A 16,293-nucleotide genomic window follows, 5' to 3' on the forward strand; every position below is an offset into this window, starting at 1 on the left:
GAAATACGGTATTACAAAGAACAAACCCAAAACACTGGCAGAGTCAGAGTACAACCTGACACCCTGTCAGGCAGGGTGTTGGTAGCAGTCCCATTAAATGGTGGCTGCATCGTCCTGAAGTGACAGATGGGGTTCAGTTGAAGCAGTGCTCCAGTAGAAGGTGCAGTTTTCCTCCAAAGGTCCAGTAATGACGTGGAAAGTTCTGGTTTTCCTCTGGAATCCAGTGGAAAAAAGGGCTACCTTGGTGTTACAATTCTCAGTTTTTATCTTGATAGGAAAGGCTTGGCTCTTCCCCCTGGCTGGAGCAACTTCCAATGGGATGCAGTAATTTTATCAGTCCCACAGTGGGACTCAATGGCCATTAGCAGAAGAGAACTCCCTGGAGGAAGGATGGGTTGTGAAAAGATAAAGAACAATGCCCTGCCCGGTTTCAATGGATGGCCCATTAGCAGAACATCTCTCACAGAGATAAGGATCACTGCCCCACCTGGTTTAACAGATGGTGATAGAACAGATACTTTCGGTCACATCTTGTATTGCAACACAAGATATTATCTGTTGTAATTCACTATCCTAGATGTATTGAAAATGGTAGATTCCATGACCCCTATAAATGTCCTGTGATCTGATCCCCCTCCCCTCTGGCCATGCTTAGCTGGCAGAGATCCCATTTCCCCTCACCCCCTCCCTGACCCTAGAAAATGCCTCTGTCCTCTAACCTCGCCCTCTTTGCCCTCCTGGAAACCATGAGGAAATAAACCTCGGAATTCCCCCAGGGGAGAAAAGAGCCTCTTTTATTATCTTTTACTGTGTCCATGCTGGGTCTGAGATCTCTTCCTGGGATTTGAGCTAGCCTGGGACCAGGCGGAGGTCTCTGGAACCACAGCAATTATCCACCCCTTATTCCATTACCATTTGCATAATGAAACCTTACACACAGTTCTCACTTAAGATTAGGTTTCCCTGCGGTACACAATGGGTTTTCTTGTCTTTCTGCATTAACCACCAAGTGCAACCAGGTTTTTGAGCAAAGACAATACCACGGATGGGTTTGTTCTTGCCTGAGGTGGGACTATTCCAAACAGTTTTTCCTAAAATACCTTTCATGCATACCACAGGGACTTTATCTCCATCCACTGTGTGCAAGGGTTCAGATCGGGCAGGACCAGCTCGATTTATGGACCCTCGAGTGTTGGCCATCCAGGTGGCCTTTGCTAAGTTTGTTTTCCAATTCTTGAAGGTTTTCCTGCCAAGTGCCTTCAGGGTAGTTTTGAGTAGCCCGTTGCACCATTCAACTTTCCTGGCAGCTGGTGATAAGGGATATGGTATACCCATTCAATGCCATGTTTTTTGGCCCAGGTGTTGATAAGGCCACTCTTGAAATGGGTCCTGTTGTCTGACTCTATTTTCTCAGGGATGCCATGCCTTCAAAGGACTTCCTTTTTCAGTCTCAGGATGATGTTCTGAGCAGTGGTGTGAGGCACAGGGTAGGTTTCCAACCATCCCATGGTGGCTTCCACCATGGTCAGCACGTAGCGCTTGCCTTGGCAGGTTTGAGGCAGTGTGATGTAGTCAATCTGCCAGGCCTCCCCATACTTATATTTGGACCAACGCCCACCATACCAGAGGTGTTTTACCTGCTTGGCTTGCTTGATGGGAGCACACGTATCACAGTCATGGATAACCTGAGAAACACTGACTATAGCTAGATTCACTCTTCAGTTTCACATCCATATGTGGCGTCTCTGCCCTGATGACCTGAGGCATCATGGGCCCATCGAGCCAGGAACAATTCTCCTTTGTGTTGTCAATTTAAGTCTATCCTTGACACTTTGATCTTTGCAGCCTGATCTACCTGCTCGTTGTGTTGGTGTTCCTCATTAGCTCAACACGGGGACATGGGCATCCACATGACAAACTTTCACAGGTAGCTTCTCTACCCGGGTGGCAATGTCTTTCCACTCATCAGGAGCCCAGATTGGTTTTCCCCTACGTTGCCAGTTTGCCTTTTTCCACCTTTCCAGCCAACCCCACAGAGCATTGGCTACCATCCATGAGTCAGTATAAAGGTAGAGCTTTGGCCACTTCTCTCTCTCAGCAATGTCCAAGGCCAGCTGAACAGCTTTGAGTTCAGCAAGTTGACTTGATCCATCTTCTCCTTCAGTAGTTTGTGCAACCTGTCGTGTGGGGCTCCACACAGCTACTTTTTATTTCCAGTTTATCCCTATGATGCGACAGGAACTGTCAGTGAACAGAGTGTAGCACGCTTCATCTGCTGGCAGTTGCTTGTATGGAGGGGTTTCTTTGGCCCAGGTTATTTGTTTCTACTCTTCTTTGTCAGTGAGACCAAAATTTTCACTTTCCGGCCAGTTTGCAATTATCACCAAAATCCCAGGGCAATTTGGGTTTCCGATGTGGGTGCATTGCGTGATGAGGGCAATCCACTTGCTCCATGTGGCGTCGGTGGCGTGGTGGGTGGAGGGAGCCTTTCCTTTGAACATCCACCCCAGCACTGGTAGTCGGGGTGCCACGAGGAGTTGTGTTTCTGTACCAATCACCTGTGAAGCAGCTTGGACTCCTTCATAGGTGGCCAAGACTTCCTTTTCTGTGGAAGCGTAGTTGGCTTCAGACCCTCTGTAACTTCGGTTCCAGAGGTCGCCTCGAGTCTCCCCAGGCACCTTCTGCCAAAGGCTCCAGGACAGGCCATGGTTCCCGGCTGCAGAATAAAGCACATTCTTCACCTCTGGTCCCGTCCTGACTGGGCCAAGGGCCACTGCATGAGCGATCTCCTGCTTGATCTGGGCAAAGGCTTGTTCCTGCTCGGGGCCCCAATGAAAATCATTCTTCTTGTGGGTGACCAGGTAGAGAGGGCTCACAATCTGACTGTACTCAGGAATGTGCATTCTCCAAAAGCCTATGGCACCTAGGAAAGCTTGTGTTTCATTCCTGCTGGTTGGTGGAGACATCGCAGTGATCTTGTTGATGACATTAGTGGGAATTTGATGCCATCCATCTTGCTACTTCACTCCTAGGAACTGGATCTCTCTGGCAGGTCCTTTGACTTTGCTCTTTTTAATGCTCTTTTTAACGGCTCCCAGCGGAATCTGGATGATTTTCTCTCCTTTCTCAAATACCTCCACTGCCGTGTTCCCCCACACAATGTCGTCATCGATGTAGTGCAGGTGTTCTGGAGCTTCACCCTTTTCCAGTGCAGCCTGGATCAGTCCATGGCAGATGGTGGGGCTGTGTTTCCACCCCTGGGGCAGACGATTCCACGTGTACTGCACGCCCCTCCAGGTGAAAGCAAACTGAGGCCTGCGCTCTGCTGCCAGGGGAATGGAGAAAAATGCGTTGGCAATGTCAGTGGTGGCATACCACCTTGTTGCCTTGGACTCCAGCTCGTACTGGAGCTCCAGCATGTCTGGGACGGCAGCGCTCAGTGGTGGAGTCACTTCGTTCAACGCACGATAGTCCACAGTCAATCTCCATTCTCCATCAGACTTGTGCACAGGCCAGGTGGGGATGTTGAAGGGTGAGTGGGTTTTGCTGACCACCCCTTGGCTCTCCAGCTCACAGATCATCTTGTGGATGGGGATCACGGCATCTCGATTCATCCGGTACTGCCGGTGGTGCACTGTTGAGGTGGCAATTGGCACTTGTTGCTCTTCCACCTTCAGGAGTCCCACTGCAGATGGGTTTTCTGACAGTCCAGGCAAGGTGTTCAACTGCTTAATGCCCTCTGCCACTACAGCAGCTATTCCAAAAGCCCACCTGAGTCCCTTTGGGTCTTTGTAATAGCTGCTCTGGAGGAAGTCTATGCTTAGAATTCATGGAGCTTCTGGACCAGTCACAATTGGATGTTTCTGCCACCCCTTCCCAGTCAAGCTCACCTCAGCCTCCAGCAAAGTCAATTCCTGCAATCCCCTCGTCACCCCAACAATGGAAACATGCTCTTCCCCCACATGTCCTGATGGTACTGTGAACAAGTATCAACTAATGCCCTGTGTTTTTGTGGCTCTGATGTGCCAGGCCATCGGATCCACACTGTCCAATAGAGCCTGTTTTCCCATGCCTCTCCCTGGCTAGAGGCAGGGCCCCTCTAGCACTGATTTTTATTTCCTTCCTGGGCATACATAGTAGAGGTTCCTTCAAGTGGGTCTGACAGATTTTCCTCCCTTTTGTAATACCCTGCACCTTGATTATGGGAGGTTGAGGCTACCTTCACTTTAGTAGACCTCCCTTGGTTAGTGTTTCCCTCCCTGAGTTGACGCACCCGTGCTGCCAGGACAGAAGTGAGTTTCCCATCCCATTTTCCCATGTCTTCCCCATGGTCACACAAAAAAAACCACAGGTCAGCTGGTGGGGTGTACCCTCTCTCCCTAGCTGGGGGATGTTGGGCTCTCACTTTGGGGCCTGTGACTCACACTGGTGCTGCACTGATCTTCCTCATCTCCTCCCTCATCCCTCTCATCTCTTCTTTAAATTCCTCTTTGAGTTCCTTAACCACAGCACAGACATGAGCTTGCACTGGGTCATTGATCATCATCTCAAAATTTCTGAGCTTGTTAGCAACAGAGCCCACTGTCTCTTGGTTGTTATCAGCATTAATCGTTGCAATGAAGATGGTGTATTGAGATGGCCCCAGGTTTGCCAGATTCCACAGCATGTGCCCTGTGCACCTGACCTTGTCAGGGTCATTGTCATGCTCTCCATCCCTCCCAAAGAGTATCTCCAATACTGCCACTTCCCTCAGCTGCTGGATCCCTTTTTCAAGGGTCTTCCAGCACATTCTCTGATGGAGCTCCTGCATTCTCTCTCTGTGGACAAACCTCTTTCTTACACTCATTAAAAGCCACTCCTAGAGGTAAAGAGGGTCTGGCTCCCTTATGAATACCTGAACCACACCTTAGTCCAGCATCTGGTCCATCTCACAAATCCTTCACTAGAACCCCCACCCAGCCTGGGTGGTTTCTTTCTGAGGTGGGCTCTGGAGCAGGATCAGGCTCTGGGGCAGCATCCCTAGTTCTCTGGGGCAGGATCAAGCTCTGGGTTAGCATCCCTATTTTCTTGGATAAGTATCAGAGTGGCTATCCAAGCCAATATCCCTTATCTCTGAATGCTAAATAGAACAAACCAATCAGTAACACCAGTCACTGTATGATATCATTAGCATTTAGAGGAGATTTGAACCCTGAAAACTGGTGGGGTAGACCCAAAAAACTGGGTGAAGGGTTAGGGGAAAATTTCCCCTGGTGTCATTCCCTCTCAGTAGGTGCCATTATTAAAATAACCCCAAAAACATGCAGTTAATGTGTGATAGCCCTGAACCCATATACCTGCCTTCCAAAGGAATTTAAAAATCAATGAATTCCTCACCTTATTAAACCATAAAGCAAACTGGATAACAGCCACAGTAGCCTTAGTTATAAGGGCCCATGTTTAGATAAGGGCCTGCAAATGGGAGAAATACAGCCACAACCACGTGCCACCTGAACTAGGGTAAGCTAGATCACATGGTGTTACCTAATGAGGTTTCTATATCCAGCACATAAAAATTAGGTTTTTCCTTTTATCTCTCGATGCCCTTGAGACCTGTCGGGCACCAAAATCTGTCCTGGTTCGGAGAACAGGTGTCTGCTAAGAAAGACAGAAGACTCTCTTTGAAATGGAGAATGTAAACCCCCTCCCTACAAATTATTATAATTCTGAAATTATTTGAAATTATTAAATTTTGCCATTAGCAGAAGATACCTCCCTAGAGGAATAATGGGTTGTGAAAAAAACAATGCCCCACCTGGTTTTAAGGGACAGCCCATTAGCAGAATGTCTCCCATGGAGATAAGGATCACTGCCCCACCTGGTTTAACAGACGGTGATAGAACAGACACTTTTGGTCACATTCTGTATTGCAACACAAGACAGCAGTTAACAGAGTTCGCCAGCTAAATCTGTTCACAACAGAACTATGGCCCACTCACACTGTAGCAGATAAAATACAGAATTTACTTCTTCGGCATGACTAACAGGAAGTTTGCCAACTTTCCAAACATAATCCTCGAAAGCTGGGCTGCTATGTTTGCATCCAAAGGGTTAGTACAGAAATAGTTCAGAGAGTTTAGATACAAAGTGTCAGAAACCCAGTTTGAACATACACAGAACTTGGATCTTCCCTTTTTATACTATTCCCATTACTGCAGAAGACTGAAGAGCCTCCTTTTAAAGAGCAGTGGTTTGTAAAATGTCCATATCTTCACACCAAGGGTTAAAAAATTTAGGCAGCATGTTAACTATCCCACAAGGAAACACACTGAAACACAAATATACTAAATATTCAAAGTTCATGTTAACATATAAATTTATGATGTATGGAGTGAGAAAGTATTTTGGAATCAAACCAGAATGATACAAAATAAATTTAAATTCATTTCTGTTAGCATGCCAACAAATCTTTGATGGACCAGGCCATTCTGCATTACAGAGAATCTCAAAAAAACCAACCAAACAAACAGCACCAGTCCTAGATCTCCTGAGACTGAAAAAACTGGTTACCAAACAAAATGCAACTACACTGAGGTGTGGGAGGAAGTGATTCTGGGCCAACTCTATACACGCACACAAACACACATATGTAGATATATGTTGTTACTTCAGACATGCAAGCACACACGGCCTTCTTACAGAGTTTATAATGACCTTAGCTAGGTGTTCTCCACAATCTATCATCAAAAGCACACTCTGCATTTCAACACAGTCAAGGCACAAGTTTCTAATAGGAGGAAGTCTATTGCATAGATACAACCCAAGGTACACCCCAAGATGAAAACCCCATCAGCACTTGAGAAGAGAGACATCTTCAGAACACTAGAAAATGCAGAGAACATCCAATAAACCATTACTGGGGGAAGTAAAGGTCAAGGCACAACTTGGTGATTTTTTGTATGCTTGAAGCTCATGTTATCCCAGTACTATGATTTGGTATCAAGCCTCCTATACAAAATTTCAACATTAACTATGATTTCTAAACTAATTTCAATACATCTCCCTCTCCAAATAACAGCCATTTATGCAAGTGAGTGAAAACACATCAAACAGACGAAGAAGCTGAGTGTCTACCTCCTGTATTTACTTCTTGAACGAGATACATGTCTTTCCTTGTGGGAAGAGGAATTTAAAAAGCAGCTTTAATCACTACTTCTTAGTGTTCCTCAGTGACCGAGAATTTACTGTGTTTACAGACTGTTACTGCCATTCACTATACCAGAAATGCATAAAGCAGTTCCCTTTCTGCCTGATTTGCCTTGGAGGACATTAATTTAATATTTCAGAAAGAAACTGCACTTCTTTAACTATGCAGTTGCCAAGTTGATTCTTTCTGATTCAAATATGCTTTGAATTTCATAAGATCTCTCCACAGACATAAATCTTTCAGTCCCAAGCACTTCCTGTCATTTTAATTACTTCCCTTCAAGTTCCCTAAAGAACAAAAGTGATGCTTTGCAGTGTTCATAGACAGGATGAACAGCACTTACTGCGTCCTAGGGGAGAACACTATCAGGAAGGGCTATTTAAGTGGAGAAAGAAGGAGAGCCAATGCTGGAAAACACATACCTAAGAAATACATACTGTTAATTGAAATCAAAAGTATGAGAAGTTCAACCTCCTTCTCACTCCCCTCTCCCAGTAATTGGAGGAGAGATGCCTTCTCTTGACAGACTGAGCTTTTCAAGCATATTTCAGGAATGAGACAGCACCTGAGTTAGGTTGGAGAACATGAAATAATCCTTTTCAAGCTGCTTCCCCTACTTCTAGATATGTAGTGGTCTTAGATCAAGGGATTTTTATATAAATATTTTATATTTATTCAGTATAAAGGAGCAAGCAAATCTTCATCACATTTGTGCACTGATAGGGTCTTGAACTAAGTCAGATCCCCAGTTGTGTACACAGATTGTCAAATCCCAAGTAATGTCCTTTCCAATCACCCCCATACTGGAGCTGCTTCCATTTCAAATCTCCTGCCTCACTATGGGTTACCTTGAAGTTACCTCCTGTAAGCTTCCTCCACACACCAGCCTGGACTACCCTAAGCTTGCTGTGAAAAAACTTTAATAAGGTCACCCTGAGGCAATTTGCTAAAGAGGAAGCATTGTTTGCCTTCATGTCAACTAAGCTACTTAAATACTGCAAAAAACCTTCAAGTACTCAACAATCTCAGTCACTCAGAGTTGGTTTCAGTTGCTTAGGTGACTGTAGACCTGCAACACTGGCTGCAGATGGAGACAATGCCCTCTACCTGCCATTGAGAAGTGGAGTTAGCATAGTTGCCTTATACAGTTGCAGGATTCTGTGGCTAAAAAATACAAAAAAACCCTCAACCAAAACTGTCCCCCCTCCACCCCCACCAAAACAAAACCACCAAAAGCAAAAAAATTAAAACAGAACTACACCGCATTCAGCATGTCAGCAACAGATCAAACTGTTTGTATGGAAGAATGAACTGACTTTAAATGATAGAGATCCCAGAAAGATATATTTTCACTGATTTTCCATTCATTGCCCTGGAGTTGAAGCCAAAAAAACCAACTAAATCAAGCAATTTTCCTATCCGGTCTTTTTGAAACACTAACATCAGTGTGCACAGAATGAAGGCTTCAGAAAGGAAAAGGTAAAACACTGCATTCTTAGCTCCAGTTAGCATATTACTTTTCAATACTTTTACAATAACATACAGTTGATATCCAAAGTTAATTCCAAAAGCTTTTTGTACAATATCTGTCCAAGGGACTGATTCCACTGCACTCAAAAAGCACATCTGAAGTGTTTATTCCTTCCAGGTTTTGAAAGGAGAAATTCCTGTTATAACTCAGCTGAGTCGTCTTAACAGCTCTGCTAAAATCTCTCTGGTTTTCATCCCAAAGTCTCACTTCAGAAAATACATTTTTTTTGTGTATTAATTCTCCAAGCATACAAAGCCCATATTCAGCGTTTAGGCAGAAAAATACATTTAAGAAGGCAGATAAATGCAACCCAAAACTTATAGTGCAGACAACTGGAAACACATAGCTAAGTCTTGGCATCTTGAGTTACTGCTTGCAACACTCCCTAACCTTTTTTTCATTCTCTGCCAAAAAGCCAAACCACTACATTCAGAATCTGCACTAAAAGCAAAACTGGATAATCATGACCTGCGTCCAATTCTGCATTTAATGGTTTTATTGGATCAAGTTAGCACATAGGTGACAACTGACCTCAGTGTTACAGACACACAAATTGTGTCTCATGAGAAGAGCAACAGCAAATCCAGGTTATGATAAATGAAGCTGATGTGTAACATTCAGATCTGGAGGTCCAGTAATGCAACAGCTCAGCTACAGATTGAACCCAGCAATCAGAGAACAGGCACTAATCAGAGATGCAAAAAAGTCTGAAACTTCTGCCCGGAGAGATTTTGCTGTGAAAAGGCATAGGTGTTACAGAGAATGCAAGTGACTGTTAAATGCAACAACTAAAACACCTGAGTATTTTAAATGAGTAACACTCATTTTGGTCACAGATCACAGGAATGTATGAACCAACATTAAGCAAATGATTAGCATGACATTATACATAAGCCATTTTGGATGAACAGAGCAAGTGAGCATGTCCATGAAAACTGGTGAAATAACACAACTGTACTTTCACAGGTAGCATTTAACAGGTCAACAGGCCAAGCAGCAATATCTGAATTCAGCTTGCATCTTTATAGCCCTGTTTCTAATCTGAAGACTAGAGTAAGCTGTCAGCCTTTAAAAGTGACAATTGCAGCAGAGATGCCAAGGCCCTAAACTACCCTTTGAAGAAGACACTACACAATTCTCCTTACTGCACAATACAGCTGAAAGCTAAAAGTAAAAATTTACTGAACTTACATTGTACCTCCATATCTTCCTCTGTGGCTGCAAAAGCCCTGTTTTAATCCAGTTGTCCAGAACAAACTTCCACTGTAATTCCAGGGCTTTATTTCACAGACGGCATTGTGCACAGCAATATGAGCTGGAGAATGAGAAGACATTGTCAACAAGCAAAGCACATTTCAGCCACACCATCAAATTCCAGTTATGATCTTATTCCAATACACTGCAGTGGGGTAATATGACCTAACAATACTTGGATTTAGCCCAGAGGGGGGGAAAAAAAAAAAAATCTGTGTTTCTGTAGTTGTGAACAATAAAATCTAAATTTTCAAAGGTCCCTGCTCCAAATTAAATATTCACACAAAAAGAAACTTCCAATAATGAGACAGTTTCCAGAAAGTTCAGGGGATTACATGAGTCAGTCTCCCAATGAATTTGCCTTCCCACAGAAGCTGCAAATTTGAATGATACTCAGAATAGTTGTTCTTCTATCTTTTCTGTGACTAAAATTTGTAGACAACTATGTCAGAGTATTCATCCACAAGTAGTCAAATTTCCAAACAAAACTAAATTTTAAAAACAGAAGTAATGATTCCAAGACAATTAGTTACTGTGCTATTTGAGATCTGCTGAAGATAACTGGAAATCTGAGGGGTTTTGCTAGACAACCAGACATCCTGGTATTGCTCTTAAATTTATTTCTAAGGAATGTCTAGTGTAAGATTTGAATAAAGACTGACTTAAGGAGTTCCCTGTTGGAAAACTGTTTACAAGGATTGCTTTGCTGCTAGTTCGAGGCCAGGGCATTTCTTTTTCTTAAATCAAACTATGGGGAAAGTTAATTCTTTCTCACAAAAATACTTCTGAAAAAATTGGGTCTTTTCAACCAGTATGTACAGTGTTCTTCACTTAGCAGCTTAATTCTGGATGCACAATGCACAGTGTGGTGGACCATGTGCACACTCAGAGAGTTAACTGGTAAATCAGCTGATTTAGCTTGGCTCACATTATGCAAGGAAGGGGCATCAGAACTCCACCCAAACTATACAACACAGCCCTGTACTGTTAGTTAGCTGAATTTTCTACTTAACTGCAAATGTTTCTGGTAAAGTAATGTTTTAATTTAGAGATGAGGGGGAAAAAAATCATTGGCACACTCTAGCCAAGATTGATATCTTTTATTACACTATGCATGCTTTGTTAAACCATTTTTAGATAATTTCAGGTAATCTGACAGCTATGCTATTTAAAGCCATAGTTTAATTACTTCTGACTCTGGCATGGTTTGTTTCATTCAAGGCTTTCCACTGTCTTGCCTGAGTCAGCCTAAGATGAGTCTATAGAAAAGGAATTTACAAAATGAATCAGAGAAAGGTCAATATGTGCATTTTTTAGTTCTACTATCCAAGAGAGCACTTTGGCCATGCTAAATGACAGCCTAGCCAAGTGGAAGGAAAAATAAAACAGATTCTAATCCTGGACTTTCACATACAGTTTTGAGTATGATGAAAAGGCAGGCAAACACTAAAATCTAGGCTATGAAATACCACCTTAGTTACATGCATAGTTTCTGAAAAGACAGTAGTGGAGGAGCTTACAGTCAATGAACCAAAGCTCACTGATTCTTTCCAAGCATTCTCAAAGAAAAAACACAGTCCTTTCAAACAATATGAACAACCAGTAAGCAAAAGAGACAACCAATTTACATCAGTCTCTCCATATAGGGAGATTTCCAAATCTGAAACCTATTTACTACTTGCAATTGTCCTCAGTCAGGGAAACCTAAGTCTTAAAATGTTCTTAGCAACATTAAACTGTTTATTGTCATCATTTCTAGCCTATCTGATAAACAACCTCAACTACAAATAGTTATATTCAAAATTATTTCTTTACTGAGCAGCAGAACAAAACCAACTTACACGTCATAAGAAGAAGCTGGTATCCTATTCCCTTCCTGTTTGCTGCTTCAGAGTTGACATTTCTCATGTCTGCCCACAATTTCTTATAAACATCTATAACTTGACTAGAACAATCTAGAAAAAGAGCTGACAGCCAAGTCTATTTTTGGAACATCAGTTTGCAACCAACATATCTGAGAGCATCTGCAATGCAGAAAAATCCAATCAAGTGCAGAGCTTGCTGTCCCACCACAGAAGGTCTTTTATGCTCCTGACATGCTTCCACAGGTTTCATCTGTAAAATGCAGTTTGCAAAGCTGCCTCCTTCTGACCTTCCTGCCTCTGTCTCTCCTCACTACATGTAACATGCTCAATCCAGAGGATCCTACATGAAACCTGCTATGGCTTAAAAACCAAGCAAAATCCAGCTATGCTGTCATTTTCTTACCTCTGGAATACAATGCCAGTTCAACTATGGAAAGTTAATAGTTAAAACTTGAAAAAAGAACAGAGGCCAGACACCAGTGTCTTTCATTCAGCAGTTACATACTATAAAATGCAATGAAATTCAATTGCAGCCACTCTGACTTTCTTATGTCACTATTTCTACTCTATAACATATTTCACATGACAAGACAAACTTTGACTGCTTCATCAGCATGCAAAATTTCTTGCAATAATTATACAGAAATCTTCACCAACCATTTGTTTCTTCATTAACATTCAATTTACATATTCCACTATGGACACTTCAGTACCATTTCAAGCATTTCTGCCATCAAATGGAATAAATTATGACAGCCAACAGGGCTGCCGCCGCCGCCGGGCTCGCCGCTCGCCCCGCGCCGCGTTCGCCCCGTGCCTCGCTCGCGTCGCGCCTCGCTCGCCCCGCGCCGCGCCTCGCTCGCGCCGCGTTCGCTCGCCCCGCGCCTCGCTCGCGCCGCCGGCAGGGCTGCTGCCGCCGCTGCCAGGCTCGCCGGCCGCCCCCTCCCGTCTGCACCGCCGCCGCGTTTCCTCGCCCTGACCGGCACTGCAGGCCCCCGCACCGCCGGGCTCCCCCACACTGCTGGCCCCGATTCTGCTGGGCTTCCCCCGCTGCCAGGCAGCCCCACCCGCCGGCCTTCCTGCTTCTGCCATGCTCCCCTGCACTGCTAGCCCCAGTTCTCCCGGGCTCCCCCGCCCTGCTGGCCCGGGCTCTGCCGCCCCCCTGCCCCGCCCTGCTGGCTCAGGCTCAGCCGCCCACCCCCCACACTGCTGGCCCCGCCTCTGCCAGGCTTTCCCACCTCTGCCGGGGCCGGCTGGGCTACTTACACTCTGACACCTTAATACTTAAGCAAATCCATAGTCCCCACAAACTAAACACTACCACTTAGCCTAAATTGATTTGCTTCACTTTAACTTCATACCAGCTCCTATATCCCTCATAGTACCTCAGGAGAATGTACAAATAAAACTTAAATTACACTTCCACATGAAAAATTACTGTTTACATGGTATTGTTATAAAAAATAGCAAAGCCCTTCTTATTTTCAAAAACTAGATTCAAAATGCTGGACTTCTGGGCTCTGCTGTAAGGATATATTTAGTGCTGATATACTGCTCTCATCTCAGATTACACTATTTAAATCTAAAGGCAATGCATGTGTTCAAGAGAACTGTTAAAGAGTAAATACGAAACTCCTGATGGAAAGTTTCTGTGGGCTAGGTTAAGCCTTACAGAGATATAAAATCAGGCATTACAAGGTAGAATTTGGACAGGTTTGTCATGCTTTTCAGCCTCCAAAGGTGCCTTTATTAATTCCTCAGTTCAAGATGGGAAGAGATTAATTGCTCTCCCTGTTAGTAGAGAAGATCCTTTCTCCACCAGGTTGAGATATAAATAGTGCCACCACACCCTCAATAAGGCCCAGAAAAAAGCTAAGTCCTGTGGTTTCCAAGCCCTTACCCTTGAAAAGGCAACCAACCACACAAACCACAAAAAGGAAGAGGACCAGAACTGAGTAGTTCTTTTCTATACCCAAGCTATGAAATCTTTCACAGCCTTGCACAGGTGTTTGATAGCTTGAGATTGCTTCGCTGCCTCCATTCTCTGGATATGGGGAGGAATAACAGTGCCCTTTCCAAAGCAAAAGTACAGTCTTTAAACGGACCAGCAATGACTGTGCACCATGAAGACCAGAGAGCCGAAAACAGCAAGCTGAAGGGGAAGATAAAGAGAAGGGTTTGGCAGCAATTCCTCCTTCTATGTAGTGCTTATGAAAAAACTATCTGCAGCATTCACATTTGATAAGAAGCTTGAGACACAACAGCAGCAGGCTGAACATCTGGGAAACCACCATTTGTGGCTTTCCACAACAACTGCCTTATGCAAGTCAATCCACTGCAGAACTACAGCTTTTGCTGCCCTATCACCAGAGCCCCTGTCCTTTAGTACTAGGGAAAAGTCACCCATTTGCTGAACCATGCTCAGAGCTCAGACTTTCAGTTGAACCAACTTCACTTGCATGCAATAGAAAGAAATACAGTCCATCACTTGTAGCAAAATGAATGTTAGCAGTATTAAGCAGATGCTACCTGTATTTAATTCCTAACCGAAAAACTGACCTCAACCACGTGCACGGCACCTTTAATTACTACAAATTTTAAGTTACAACTGAAAAGTTACACTGTGTATAAAAAATAATTTACGATATTTGAAAATGGGAAAGAGAAAAAAAAATACAGTAATTTCACGATTATAAGCCGCACCATTTTGACTAAAATTTTGGTCCGAACCCAAAGTGCGGCTTATAATCAGGTGCAGCTTATACATGGACAAAAAATGAAAAGTTGCTGTTTTAGTTTGGAGGACAGGTTTCTGCTGAGAAAGGCAGGAGCTTCTCTTTGAAATGGAGAAATGTAAATCCCCTCTCTCCAAATTATTATAATTTGGAAATCAAGGGGCTTTCAGGCAAAAATATGGAAATTAGGAACAACAGTTCTTTTCTAGGGAAATCAAAATAGAAATACAGCACTACAAAGAAACAAACTCCAAACCCTGACAAAGTCAGAGTACAACCTGACACCCTGTCAGGCAGGGTGTTGGTAGCAGTCCCATTAAATGGTGGCTGCATCCTCCTGCAGTGACAGATGTGATTCAGTTGGAGCAGTGCTCCTGTACAAGGTGCAGTTTCCCTCTGGAGGTCCAGTGGTGATGTGGAGAAATCCGGTTTTCCACTGGAGTCCAGTGGAGAAAGGGGTTCCCTTAGTGTCCCAAAACCTCTGTTTTTATCTTGGTAAGAAATGTTGGGCTCTTCCCCCTGGCTGGAGCAACATTCAATGGGATGCAGTAATTTTATCAGTCCCACAGCGGGACTCAATGGCCATTAGCAGACAATGACTGGCTGGAGGAAGGATGGGTTGTGAGAAGATAAAGAACAATGCCCTGCCTGGTTTCAATGGATGGCCCATTAGCAGAATATCTCCCACAGAGATAAGGATCACTGCCCCCACCCTCAACAGATGGTGATAGAACAGATACCTTTTATCACACTCTGTATTGTAATGTGCGGCTTATAATCAGGTGCGGTTTATGTATGGACAAAAAAAACAAAAAGTTGCTGAAACCCAGAAGTGCGGCTTATACTCAGTGCGGCTTATAATCGTGAAATTACTGTACTTAAAAAAACGAACAATGACAGACTTGTCATACTAAAGAAGCTATACCTTTCTGATATCATTCCCTTAGCAGCCTTTTGCAGTAAGCAGGCAAAAAGCCAAGTCAGGAAATTCAGGCTGCAAAAAAGAGAAAGCTGACAGCGTGCAGGTGATGATTAAGTTAAGTGTGCCATGGAAGCAACAGTGCACACTGAACAGCCAGGACCACAACAGTTGCAGTGGTTTGTAGCAAAAGAGGTTGCAGAAGCAGCTGCTGCATTAGAAGAATTAAAGCATCAAATAAAGACTGAGACACTCCAGCATCTCTCCTTCCAGTAAACTCAATTCACCTCAAACAAAGTTCTTGTTTAAAGATGATCCAAGACTGGACTTCAGCAGTTAAAAATTTCTACATTGGAGCAACAACTGCAACGAAAATGTAGGGTTTGTTTTGGGTTTTCTTCCCCCCTGCATAAATGGAAGGATGGCTGAGCTCCTGTTAAACAAAACAGGAGTTCACAATAATGAGATCAAGATTCAGATATAACTTGACAGTGACAAATCTGTACTGACAAGTTTGCAGACACTTTTCTTTTAACCACATTCCCTGGAGGAAGAGAAAGTCTGAGTAAAATCCCCAGATGGTTTGAAAGAGTCAAAGTGAACAGTTAAAAACCAAGGGACCACCTCTCACCAAATGTAAACCGAGTGAATGTAAATCCTACTGAGTATTCTATGTGGTGAAGACTGAATTTGATCCCTCAGTGCTTCTAACAAGGAAGAAAAGCTACAGACACTTATTTCTTCCTACTTGTCCTAATTCGGCTCAATCACTGACAGCCAAGCACCAGTGCTGGACCTTTAGA

General features: G+C 43.7%; 1 protein-coding gene across 4 annotated transcripts in view; it reads right to left on the minus strand.

The window, feature by feature from the left end:
- TLN2 (talin 2) overlaps nucleotides 1-16,293 on the minus strand; it is a 150,624-nt gene that overhangs the window by 108,770 nt on the left and 25,561 nt on the right. For 2 of the 4 annotated variants that reach the window (XM_033070219.2, XM_033070217.2), the window contains one exon: nucleotides 9,909-10,032. The exons of the other annotated variants lie outside the window; for them this stretch is intronic. The gene's annotated coding sequence lies outside the window, so the exon portion shown is untranslated. The remainder of the gene's footprint in view (nucleotides 1-9,908; nucleotides 10,033-16,293) is intronic. 4 annotated transcript variants of the gene reach the window in all.

This window comes from Catharus ustulatus, chromosome 12 (genome assembly GCF_009819885.2).
Source record: "Catharus ustulatus isolate bCatUst1 chromosome 12, bCatUst1.pri.v2, whole genome shotgun sequence".
Taxonomy (NCBI): domain Eukaryota; kingdom Metazoa; phylum Chordata; class Aves; order Passeriformes; family Turdidae; genus Catharus; species Catharus ustulatus.